Source organism: Protopterus annectens, chromosome 5.part0 (genome assembly GCF_019279795.1).
Source record: "Protopterus annectens isolate FY-2018-M chromosome 5.part0, PAN1.0, whole genome shotgun sequence".
NCBI classification, from domain to species: Eukaryota; Metazoa; Chordata; order Ceratodontiformes; family Protopteridae; genus Protopterus; species Protopterus annectens.
The window spans coordinates 1035647718-1035662054 of record NC_056735.1 but is presented as its reverse complement, the minus strand read 5'-3'; positions in this window follow the sequence as shown (position 1 = coordinate 1035662054).

Genomic DNA, 14337 nt, shown 5'->3' with positions numbered 1-14337 from the left:
AACTTAAAAGAACATGCTAGATGCATAGATATGTATCACAGACAATGACACATTTATAGAACTGGCTTTCATTCAAAGTAAAGCAGAGTATCTCTCTTATTCTATTGAAGTGTAATGCGGATGAATGGATGGGTAGCCACAAATTCATCTCTGATTCAGCACTAATGTCCCTCATGGGTAGCAGAAACATGTCTGTAACCAGCATATACTTGTGAGGCACATCTTTGAAGATTAATACTTGTGTAGCCTGTCTCTGGAGATCTATATTGAAATATAAGGGCTAATAATTATCATAGGAATGCAGGGCTAGTCATCTTAAGATCCCCACATATTACTACTTACCTACAAGCCTATGAACCAGATAAAAATGTCAAGGATGTAGACTATTTAGATGGACATAAAAGGGTTTATAAGGATATTTCACAAAAACCACATGCCTAAATACAAATCCAAAGACTTTGAAGGAAAGTGTATTCAATAAATGTTTGTTGTAGTTTTTTTTTTTTTGATGTAGTAATTTGATTGAAGGAGTAGTAATTTGGATGCAGTTTGGATGACAACTTGTGGAAGCACTAAACATTGCACCTATGGACCATGGTCTGTTAGTAGGCACTGCCAATGTGTACATGCGCACATAGCTCAGAGAGTATGTGGCGGCATGCCGTCTGAGGCCGGCAGCAGCTATGTAGTATGTAGACCTGCCATGTGGGTGGTGCTTCTAGGAAGAGAGTAGGCTGCCCCAATGGACCTGGCATTTTGCCTGACCATATTCATCATGATGGGAACTAATAGTCTGATTTGGCACCCTGGGCAGCATTGAATGTGTCATATGACTCATGCCTCGACTGAGCTAATCTGATTCTCCCCTACCCCAATGGAATGAATGGGCCAGTTGGGTAAAGTAAGTGTAGTGATCAGGCAGGTTTGGAGTGGATTTAAATATGGTAGAGACTAGAAGAAGTGAGTGATGACAGATGTCTTTGAGAGTGGAATACTTACCATAAAGGAACACCACCAAAAATGTCACTAAATATAATTACATCAGTAAGATTCAGGTGGTGTCCAGGATGAAAGCACCATATTTGTCATGCTGGCTCTATTAAACTCCAAATAGTTACACTGATTTCTCTTGAAGCAATATACTGATGTGGAACAACAGCCAGGTAGAATAAACTTTCAGGATTTCACTTCTTGCTACCTAGTAAAGCTTGCAATAGTCACATTTTAATTAGAAGAAATATCCACTGGTTGTATTGTCCTCTTTTTTGCTCTTTGAGTTCCCAGTGAGCAGTTATTAAGTGTGTTTTGTTCACTCTGATGGCAAAGCATGGAAACTTCAGCTTGCTGGAAAAAAGTGGCCACTGAGGGTCCACAAAATCTGTAGGGCAAACTTTGGATACGAGGTAGATGTTGGTACATTTCTGCAAATCTCAAAACCAAAAAGTCAGCTCTGGGTGATATGGGGATCAATCCTTCCTTATCCTCCATGCAGGAGCTTCAACTTCTTGTATCCTCTTTCTAAATATAATCACATTAAAGGTCACTCCAGCTTGGGGGGGAAAGTGAGTTTTGTTAACAAGTCCCATCAATGAAATAGGACTGGATTATTCTGCCAGTTATCATCTGCTTCTTATACTGCTGGATGATAACTTTGCACTGACTCACAGTTGGGATCTTGCTGGAAAAGAGGCTGGGATGACTCCATAAAGTCTATACGGAACATACTTTGCATAGTGAGGGTGACGATTCTCCACTGACACAGGGCTGGCATCTTATTGAAAAAGTAGCTGAAGAGGGGTCAACATAGTTCATGGAATGTACTTCTGGCTGTAGTTATTGATGGTATCTGAATTTACCAATGACTCATGGATAGGCCCTTGTTGCAATAGTGGACAGGGAGAGGTCTGCACTGTTTATGAGGGACATTTAGAAATTTGTCTAAGACAAACTACCTACTCCTAAGTGATACATTGGCAAGCTTCAAATCTGCACCAAACCCAGTTAACTATACTGAATAAATGGAAAAAATACACCACCACACTATACCAGCATAATAACAGCTACACAGAGACAGTTATACCCAGACAGAACAAGTGCAGGACAAACCCTGGAAAAAAATGGTGGACCCATAATAATAGCAAGCTTTAGAATAAAAGGAATAGAATTTTGACAAAAAGGAAAAAGAGTAATTTCCAGAATGATAGAGCCCCCATCACAAAAAAGGCAAGTTTGGGGTTAAAATAGCTACACAAGCCAAAGACAATCACAAGGCCTTTCTAGTTATGTTCATAGTCTAAAGAGTATAACGCACAGATGCACTGAGCTAATTGTGAATGATGTTACCTAAACTAAGGCTAAAGATATATCAACCCTACTTGCTGATAACTTTAACTCTAAATTTATCCCTCGCTCCCCTTCGTCTGCCCCTCAATGTATACCTGACACTCTAACTTTATCCCTCCCTCCCCTTTGTCTGTCCCTCAGTGTATACCTGACACTGGCTGTCACACAAGACCAAGTCCTAAAAGTGCTATCAAATGCTAAAAATAATAACTCAATGGGTCCTGACAATATCCATGGATGCACCTTAAATAGAATGATGCATGATTTGCCACATCTCATAACAGCACCATTTAACCTCAGCCTCTGTACAGGTTTTGTATCTAGAGAATTGAAAACAGCTACAGTGATGACCTGCATAACTGAAGAAATGCTACAGACCCGGGCAATTACAGACCTAACTGAAGAAATGCTACAGACCCAGGCAATTACAGACCTAAAAGTCTGATCAGCCTCATATGTAAAGCCATGGAAAGACTCATCATGGAACTAATCAGTAAGGGCATCGGGACCTTCCAAACACTGGACCCATATCAGTTTGGATTCATCATGGGCAAGTCTTGCTTACTCAATCTAGTAGGCCGTTTTGAAAAAGTCATAAAAGCAATGGATGAATGTAAAATGGTACAGACTGAACACCTCACACTGGTCAAAGCTTTTGACACAATCCCGCACACAAGCATAGTAGAAAAGCTAAATATACTTGGAATAAATCTCTGTGTCACCTGGTGGATTGCCAACTGGCTCACAGACGGGATACAGGAAATCAAAATAAGGGAAGTTACCTCCACAAAGAGACCAGCCACAGTGAAGTCCCCCAGGATTCTGTGCTGGGACCTCTCCTGTTTGTCATTTACTTCTATGAAGTTAAAGCCAATATTAAAGGGCTCTGGCTAAGTTTGCAGATGACTGCAAGCTAGGTGTGTTCACTAAATCCCCAAATGACTTAGCCATCCTTCAGGAAGGTTTGTCTGAAATAAATAACTGGTGCCAAAATCATAGACTGAAACTAAATGCCAAAAATGTATTATTGTGTCTTTTAGGAAGTTATCTATGGGGGGGGGGGACTACTGGATTGACAATATGCCCCTAAGAGTTAACCTATTTGTTAAAGATTTGGGAACTTATGTGGACATTGACTTAACTTTCGACCAACATTTCCCTGTTGTTGTAAGAAAGTCCTTCCATATTGCACAACTTATAAACAAATGATTATCTCTAGATCTAGGAATGCCATTGTCCCCCTTAACTCAGCCTTCATTAGGCCAGTTGTTGAATATAACATCCCCTTCGGCATGTATCTTTTCAGACACATGCAACTACTGGCATGCTCACAGAGATACCTTAATAAAAGGATACAACGTCTAAACAATGTGTCCTACATGGATTTACTCAAAGCCCTGTCACTATACTCTATATCCTACAGACTGCTAACAGGTGATGTGTGTCTAGGATACAAGGTGTCCTCTGACCAAGTACTGATGGATTTACTGTCAAATGGCATCAGAAATGCTCACTCTAGGGATCTAAACCTCTTCTGCAACATCAGCAGAATGGTATGGAGGGACAAGTATAAGTTGCAGAGGATACCAGCACTCCAGAACAGACACCCCATCAGTGTAAAACAAAGCTCATCCATGTCCATATTCAAGTGCAACTTGAATCTGTGAATAGGAAACAGAAAATGTTACCACAGGACTGCCACCTGTACTATTAATGGACAGAGGCAGTTTCTAAATGCTTTATCCAATGCATGGACCCCCTCAAATTATTTATGCAATGATCCAAATTACTCTCATTAGAGGTAGTATGTAATTATTGACCACGGGATTAGTAAGGTCAATCTAACACCAAATAGGATAGGTTAATTCAATAATCAAAATGTTAATTAGACTTGAAATGGCCTGCAACGACAGTTAGCCTAGTACTTACATATGAACCTATGCGTCTATGAGACATTTGGCACTTACTAGAATTGATACCTTGTTACAGTATTTTGGAGGTCCTCAGTGTCTATGGGATGTCCTTTCTACAATATGAAATAATAAATTATCACAGACGTACAGCTGGAGCATGCTCAGTTCAGATGCAAAGCTAAAGGATAGAACAAACTAATAAGATGATTATAAAACTAGAAAGAGGTGGAACATGACAGAAACTTACAATTACGTTAAGTGAATATGCATAGTCAAACAGGATGCTATATTTAAAAAAGAAAAATGAGCAGAAGTGTACAGAAGTTTAAGTTAGAAGGTGAGTGGCTGTGGGAAGTCACATCAAAGTATTATTTCTCTACAAAGATGGTGAATGGTTATTGCAGTGTTCTTGAATAGTTGATAGCATCAAAAGAAGAAACTTCATTCATGAATGTATAACAGAGACATACATCAGTTCTTATGAAAGGTGGTAAAGTAGGATGTCCTGCTTATCCAATAGATACAGAAAGGAGCAGACTGCAGAAGCTGAACTTCTTATCAGGTCCTAGATTTCCATGCCTGACTGCAGGTAAGGATTTACCTGTAAACACTCAATGAGCTATTGTATGAAATACTCTATTAACAAGCAATGAATTTCTTTTGACACAGAAGAGGGCATTTACTGTCTCTTCTACAACAGAAGAAGAGAAAGACTGAGAATAGTAGTAATTCCACCATTCTTACCACACCATAAGTAACCTCTTTTAGGAGAGAATTCCAGTTCCCTTAGTCATAGAGGGCAAGCATCTAACACTATCAGAGCTCAGTGTGCGTTTGTCACATCCTAGCATATAGCAAAAGCAGAAGTCACCACCATGAAATTGTACTATAAGCGTTCTTTTAATAAAATAATGTATAATTAATATTTTGCTTCAAATGAGGAAAATATCTGGCAGACAAATGCAGCAAGCTAAGAGCGAGCAGTATTTTAACAGATGGAGTTTTAGTCCAGGGCATTCACAACCTCGGTGACAGTGCATGTCACTTGGAATGACCTTCACTGCTGTAGGTTTCTTTCAGTGAGCAGTGATTTAGTTACTGCTTCTGACAGGATTTCCATGTTCTGTGTGAATGAATACATTAAACGCATCAGAACTCAGCACTAAGTGTCTAGTCTTTAAAATAAAATAGATGCCCTTTCTCAGTCACTGTATAACAGATGTAGTAGAAAACAAAGCCTGCTTAATCACATGGGAGTAAGATATACAGTAGATCAGTACAACGAAGGTACAACTTCAAAGAAAGGTTTGAAAAGGCCATCAGGAAGTGTCAATAAATCATTATGTTTACAAGGAATTAAGTGGTAGAATGGATTTCCTGTAAATGCTTTTTCGCATTTTACCAGAGTTTCATTTGCAAAAGGATCATCGTGTTCTTTTGTGTATAAATGATCCATATTGCAAAGCCATATACGACGGTACAATTAGATGCCATGAATAAATCTGCAGATGATAATTGTAAGCAATTATTATTAGCTGATAACTAAAAGGAAAATTAGTACTTTTATTGTCATTGGTTTTATCTTTCATTTAAAGTAGCAAGCTGAAACAAAACTGACCAGTAAAACTGTACTGACTTGTGGATGTGGTATAATCAATGATTCTCACTTCATTTTGCAGAAACCAGATCATATGTGGGCCAGCTGGGATATTCTCTCAACTGCATTTTGTAATTGCACTATCAGAGTAAAAAGATTCTGATATAGGTCAGACATTACTACTTTATTACACATATTTATTTTTACCTATGTGTGAGTTTTTTGGCTAAATTAGTTTATTGTCATATTAGTCTCACTGGACACACAATGCTGTAAAACATTTCCATCCTCTGGTGTGAAAGGTGTACTTTACTCTTACTACAATTTGGATTTCTTGTTATAACATCCTCCTCATGTTTCTTTATTATTGCCTTTTTTTTCAATCTTTGACATCAGAGCCAGATCCACCAGTAGGCAGCTGCCTGGAGCCCACTGGCAGGGGGGCTGTCTCAATATTTAATTTTTAATTTAAAAAATGTACAATTACATGTCTGGTTTCTTTAACAGTTATTCTTTAACAATGCACTCTGCATCTGTGCATCAACATTCACATGTCTACATTCCTGCTACGTCTCTGCATTTGTTGACACACACATATTTTTGCGGCTGCTGCATCTTTTTCTGTTCTGCATGCACAGAATTTAAACTTGCTTATGTTCCTTTCTTTCTTCTTCAAATGAGACAGATGTTCATTCCTGAGACATACCGTCCTTTTGGTAAGGTGTGTGTGTGTGTGTGTGTGTGTGTGTGTGTGTGTGTGTGTGTGTGTGTGTGTGTGTGTGTGTGTGTGTGTGTAATTCCTTAATTAGGTAGGTTATTTAATTAACTTTCTCAGGCTCAAACCCTGTACCTTGGTTACAGGAGAAAAGATACTGAATCCTCTACACTAGCTAACAGACTACTTAAGAGTTTCAGTGCATTTTTCAAGGAATTTTGTGTTTCAGTGCATTTTCAAAGATTTAAGAGTTTCAGGGGAAGAGAATTTTACTGTTGATCATGCTAAGACTGTTTTCAATGTGCAAGTGTTTTTTTTTTTTTTTGTTTTTTTTAGCAAATGGCCATTAATGTTTTTGCTGTAAAATTTGAAAGCAGTGTTAGGAACACAATAGGTAGTATACTTGCCTTTGATGTAGAAGGCTGTGGGTTCTGCTCCCACCATGAAGATGGATTGATGATACTGTAGTATACAGTAAGTAGTGATGGGAGTGCTGCCCTCCTGAGTATGTCCTCCTTTGGATGAGATGCCTAATAACTAAGAACCTGTTGTCGGTTTGCCAGCCATTACCTATTGCAATATTACCAGCATGTAACATAGGCAATTTCTTCTTCCAGGGCAAAAGGCACTGAATTTGTAGATGAAGCACTGAAATGTAAATACTGTTTGCCAGCAGCAATCTCTTCATTAGTTCCAGATCTCTTTAATGTGGAATTATTCAGATGACTTTTACTTCTGTATAGTTTGTGCATATTTATGGATATTGGTGGATTGTAATACAGTTTCAGTGGCTTTTTATGATTGAAATATTCTGAAAGGAATAGTTTTGCCAGTATTGGTTCATAGGTTTTGTTTCATTGCTTACTGGAAAAAAATCTTCAAAACTACAAATTTAAAACCCACTTTAACAAGTTGTGCTGTATTATACAAAGAATATAATCCAGTACAATCAGGAAGGTGAATCAAAGAACACATGCATGTATGCATGGTTCTAAAATGTGTGCAAGGGGTCTATGGTTTGAAAACCGCCTAAAGGTAAACAATCTGTCACTGGCCAGATTCATTTTCATTGAATGTGGGTTTCAATGCAGGTTCAAAGGCAGAGATGTTTACCGTTGATGTTGTCTCTTTTCATTTTGACTCTGTAATGTTTTGTTTAGCAAATGGCTATCAGTGTTTGAGCCCAAAAAAATGAAATAATATAATAATTTTAAATTAAATCCAAATATCTGTAATCATTGTAGCAGTAAAGAAGTAAATAATATGCACACTGACAGGCTTGAACAGTGTTTATGAAAACTGGAGAGAAATAGCCAAGTAATGGGACACTGGAATGCCTAGGAGGTCCAGTCTATTACCCTGCCTAGGGCCCCATTTGACCATGATCAGACTTTGTTTGGTATTGAATCATTTATCTAAATTATCCACGATTCTTTGCATGTGGTTATCTTTAGCTAGTCAGGTGTCTGTTGTTGCAGGAATGGGAAAGATGGCCATACCTAACTTGGGGAAGAAGGGAAATGAGTTACACACAATGCCACAATCTCTTAGAGGAGGGTTAATGCTGCAGAGCAGTAGTCCTCGCATATGCATTGATTGCTGAGTGGCAGACACTGCAAACTTCTTTGTTTGAGCATGGGAATAGGCACTCATATGGGGAAAGGTATAGTGGGCTGCATTAGTGATGCAGGTCACATGTTCCTCATCCAGGGAGGGATTGGGGTTGTAAAAATAATACCCCTCATTGTCAGGATGCTGGAGAGTACACACATCCCTGCATGACTGCATGGATGATGGCTGTTCTGAGTGGATCTGTCCTCTGTAATGGGCATACAGAAAGGCTCTGGTCTCTTGAGTGATGTTTCAGTATTAACAGGGACTAAGTGAAAAAAGATAAAGGAAAAAAGCTCAGAGGATCACAGGGAATGGAGTAAAAAGGCAGAAATTACACATAGTCCACATACTCAGTGTGCCACTCAACTACAGCCCATAAGGCATAATGTACCCAACACTCTAGTCATAGGTGACTCTATAGTCAGGCACACTGATGTTCCACTCACCAGGCTAAACAAGGAAAAAGTTACTGTCAGCTGCCTGTCAGGTGCCAGGATCCACCACATAACACACGCACTCATGTCACTCCACAAGTACAAATATGACTCTGTCATTGTCCATGTTGGTGTGAATGACCTGAGATGTACCTCCCTGGACTACATGAAAAGAGACATGGAGGAGCTCTCTGATCTTGTAGCCCAGGCCGGTATGACCCTAGCCCTGAGTAGCATCCTGCCATCACCCAGAATGAAACCACAGTACAAGGACAAAATGATTGACTTTAACAATTGGCTAAGCTTCTGGTGTCATTCTAAGGGAATCCAGTATCTGTCTGCCTGGGATGACATGCTCGACAGAGCATGCTGCTTTGCCAGAGATGGCCTGCACCTGTCGCCCTTGGGATTCCGGATACTGGCAAAGGCTCTTGCCACCACTATAGTGCCTTTTTAGGCAAGGTTCAAATGACAAATTCACCACCGTAACAGGTACAAGCAAGCAAAATCTGAGGGTAATGCTACTCAATGCTAGAAATCTAAACCTCAAAATGCACTCACTCGAGGCACTCCTTAAAATGGAGAACATTGACATCTGTGCAGTGACAGAGACCTGGTTCAAAGCTCTAGAGAGCACCCCTGCATTACCAGGCTATAATTCATACCACACCTTTCGGCCACCAAACCCGGACTGAAACACTAAAGGTGGAGGCATGTCCATATGTCCATATTCATTAAGGATATCCACACCTCCAAGCTAGTTGCTCAGCATAATGCATCCGAGATTATCCAAGTTCAACTAACTCTGGGAAAAACTGCAATCCAGATTGTAGCTTGCTACAGTCCCCCCACCATGTCCCAGGATTCCCACTCCTCTTTTCTTGATACACTGGAAAATATTAAGGTACAACCCAACACTCTAATAATGGGTGATTTCAACTACCCTACCATTAACTGGGAAAACTACTCATGTACCAACTCTTTTGCTCAATGTTTTCTGGAAATCATCAATTCCAATGCTTTGGATCAACTTATCCACACCCCCACCAGAGGCAGCAATATCCTAGACCTGGTCATCACCAACATGGGTGACTGGTGTTCCACACCAGAGGTCAGCTCCTCATTGGTCAGATCTGACCACAAGCTAATCACCCTAGACATCCACATCCCGCTCCCACCCCCCATTAGGAAAACAACCGTAAAAAATTTTTCCAAAGCCAACTTCACGCTTCTTAAGACAGAAGTGGCAAACTTCATGACATCCATGCAGATGGACAGTAGAGGTACGACTGCTGAATCCTACACAAATGCACTTTATAAGCACTTACACGAGTGCATGGATCATGCTGGCCCTAACAGAACCAAGATGCTATACTCCAAAAAAAGGAAGCCAATCTGGTGGTCTTCTGCCATAAACAAACTCTTCAACAGACGAAAGAAACTGTTGCAAAAAAGAGTAAAATCCCATGATTGGAGGAACTCCCTGGTCAGCCTCAGTAAGAAGCTGAGATCCCTCATAAAATCCTCCAAAGCTAGTTATGAAAACAAAATTGCCACTGATTCTAAAGACAACCACAAAGCATTCTATAGCTATGTTAAAAATCTCAATGGCAACACTCAGATCTACTCTGAGTTACAGCACAATGACACTAAATATACAGAACCAACTGATATTGCCAACATCCTGGCAGATAGGTTTAGTGCTAACTTTACCCCCCTCTCACCCCCTAAAGGGCCCATCTTTATACCGGAAGAATGCAACATTCCTGTAATCACGGCTGCACAGGTAAAAACTTCACTCTCCAAAGCCAAGAACACAGCATCCATGGGACCTGACAACATCCCAGGCTGCCTTCTACATGAACTACAGAATGAACTGGCACCCCACCTAAGTACCATGTTCAATCATAGCCTCACCTCAGGCTTTGTGCCCATTTAATGGCGCACTGTGGCAGTTATCTCACTCCACAAAGGGGGGGCCACAATAGACCCCGGGAACTACCACCCCATTAGCCTGACAAGCCTTGTCTGCAAGGCCATGGAACGTATCATCATGGAACTCATAAACAAAGACATTGGAGATCTCCAAACTCTGGACCCCACACAGTTTGGGTTTGTAAAAGGCAGATCATGTCTCCTAAACCTGATAGACTTCTTTGAAGTAGCCACCAAGGCCATGGATGAGGGTAAGGTGGTTCACACAGCCGATCTAGATCTTGCCAAGGAGTATGACACCATCCCCCACTCTGGAATTATAGATAAACTCACTAAAATAGGTATAAATCCCTATGTCACAAGATGGGTTGCCAACTGGCTTACTGAAAGAATCCACACTGTGAAAGTAGCAGACTCCAAATCAGACTTCAGACCAGTGACAAGTGGAGTACCACAGGGTTCAGTCCTGGGTCCTCTCCTGTTTGGTATCTACTTCTCTGAAGTACAGGCTAACACAGAAGGTCTTTGGCTAACTAAATTCACAGATGACTGCAAACTAGGAGCCATAATTGAAACTCCTAACGATGTGGACATCCTACAAAAGGGCCTCACTGAGACAGATGCCTGGTGTCAAATACATGATCTCAAGCTCAATGCCAAAAAGTGCATTGTCATCCCCTTTGGTTAAAATTCTGTACCCATGAACTACCGCATAGGCGGTAGTCTACTTAACACTGAAAGTGTGATAAGAGACCTTGGGACACAGGTGGACAGCAGTCTCTCCTTTGATAATCACATCGCCAAAGTGGTCGGGAAATCCTTCTACGTGCACACCTCATCACAAAAGGTTTCTCATCCAGAAAAAAAGAGGTCATTGTTCCCCTCTACTCATCACTCATTAGACCCATTATAGAGTACAATGCCCCTTTTGGTATGTACCTCACAAGACATCTACAACAACTGGAAAGGCCACAAAAATACCTCACAAAGAGGATTATAGCCTCAAACAGATGCCTTAAGCAGACCATCTCAAAAAACTCCAGCTTTACTCCATCGCATATCGCCTACTCAGAGGCGATCTCTGCCTAACATACAAAGCTATGTCAAACCCAGAGCTGTTGGACATGCTCCACTTAAAGAAATCCCAATCCCTTCGAGCTACACGCTCTAGGGACCTAAACCTTGTCACCGCAATAAACAGAACATGCTGGAGGGATAGATTCCTGTCCCAGAGACTTCCCATACTCTGGAACAGACTACCTATCTATGTCAAACAGAGCTCCTCATTAGCACTCTTCAAGAAAAATCTTGATGATTGGATGGGTAATAGGAAATTCACCCCAGGGATCACTTCTGTGGTTCTGCTTGACAGGGTCACAGGAAAATAATTTTCTTGGGTGGCGAAAGCCAGGGTACATTTTTGGCTAGGTTTGCATAGGCCCTAGGGCCAATAGCCTAGTACCTACCTATGAACCTATGAACCTATGAACTTATGAACCTATGGTATAGTTTAATACAATGAATATTGAAGATAAAGCCACACAACAAATCCAAGGAAATACAAAGAGCTTAAATGACATCAACACAAAAGGATAGCAAGAACAGTAAGTCAGCTCATGGCTTAGGAAATCTAATAGGCTGTAGTGCAATTTTTGCTGAGATTAAGTACAGTGTTGACTTTGGTATATTTCCTTGTGACAGTGTAGGATGTGAATTTTTGTTTTTCAGGTTTTCCTGTTCATTTTGAACGCTGCTGTCATGAAATTCACTTCTGAAGAGTGTAGCTTTTTGAAACATTTCAAAATAAGTGTAGTGTAAAGTTTTATTTTAATGTACATTTTTAAATTATTTTTATTGACTATTGCATTGATTTTCTGGGGTTTTAATCACATTAGGGTGATTGCAACCGTGGACTGGCCCAACATGGGTTGGACATTTTGATGTTTAGCTGCTGTAGGTGATGTCAGATTGTGAGTGTTTCTATGGCAATTTTGTATAATAATTTATATTTATTTATTCATTCATTCATATTATTTTTTTCTGGGAGTTACAGATTCATTTACTGTTATGTTTATATTTATTCCTTTGGACTCCTTTTTTGAGTTGGGCCATTCCCTAAATATAAATGCCCAGCAAGGACTGATTGGTGGAGGAGTCCCCATCTTAGAACAGGCAGTCCTTTAGAAAAAGTACTCTGTACATTTATGGGATGCATATTTTTATATTTCATTTTACTGGATTGTGATCTTTTGGTTATTGTTTTATATTTCTGTGTTTGTTTAGCATACATTATATTTTTGTCTTTTTTATTTTTATATTGATGATTAAATATTCATATTTTGCAGTATTTTTAATGATTCTGAGATTGAATATCAGGCTTTCTGATATTAATGAATTTGTTTTTGTATGCCATGTGTTTCTTATGCTGCATGCGTATAACTAGCAGTATTACTATATATTAGAGATTCATGTTTTCTATAGCTCTAGGGGACTATAGCATGGCTGCATAATATAAAGTGGTTTTTTTTGTATGTAGATGTGTTCATAGTTTTATGCAGTGGAATGTGTTTTTTATATTTGTAGCAGTTGCACTTCATTATATTATTTTTAATAATATATTTTATACATTTTGTGTTGGAGAATTGTATGCTCGCATTAAAGTGTTTTACGTTAATGTAGGGAATATCTTACAGTCAGGTTAATTGATGCTTAACTATAGTTTGTAAGTTTTTCCTTTTATCAGTTTTATTCAGATTTTTAGTAATTAGTTATCTTTCTTATTCCTTGTATTATATTTCTTTTATTCTTGTTTCTTATGTTTCATTTCAATACTATATGCTTTTTAAGGTTGGTGTTTTATTTAATCCATTTAATGTATCCATATCCATGAGGAGGGCATTTTCAGTCCATGTGAAAAGCATCCTTATGGCATGGTCATGATGGCAGCATAATTCATAAAAATAACAGCATTATTATGAGACCGCTCATACATGGTCCCTCGGCAAACTTACCATGGTCATTGTCAGTGGGCTAAGGTTTTTAGTATTATAAGCCAGGATTATTTGTTGTTATGTAGGTAAATTAAGGAAAGGAACAAAAGTATACAGACTGTTCTATCATATGGATAATAGTGATTTACTGCTTATTTTCTTTTTAAACCACCCATAGTTATAAACAAACAGCTCAGCTCCACTAGGCAGATAGATAACCTGTTGTTATTGTTTGTCTTTCGGCTTTTCCCGGTAAGGGGTCACCACAGCGGAACTCTGGTCCGCTAATGATTGGCAGTAGATTTTTACGAAATGCCGAGGTGCCAGCTCGATGCTCAATCTTCAACGAAGGCACGCCCATTTACGCACGCATGTCTTTCGAATGCTACCCAACCGCGGGGAGGACATGCAGACTCCACACAGAAGGCATTCCCAAGCCCAGCCAAGAATCGAAAGGGAGAACCTATTGCTGTGAGGTAACAACGCTACCACCGTACAACCACGGCATAGGCAGATAGATAACCTACACTGTAAAAATACCTCCACTGTAAAAATACATTCAATGTTTCACAGCTTAACACTACAGCCTTGAAAGCTAGGAAAAGTCAACATTTACAACATTTACAGTTTGATTTTATGTTACTCAGATGACAGTGATAGAGACATTCTGTGTTTATATGCTCAGCATGTCTCAAATTGGATATGCTTCCATACTATATAGCACTCGGTAATTCAGCATTGTCATACAGCAAAATTATATCTAGGTTATATATCGTCCTATGCAGTTCCCTGGTCT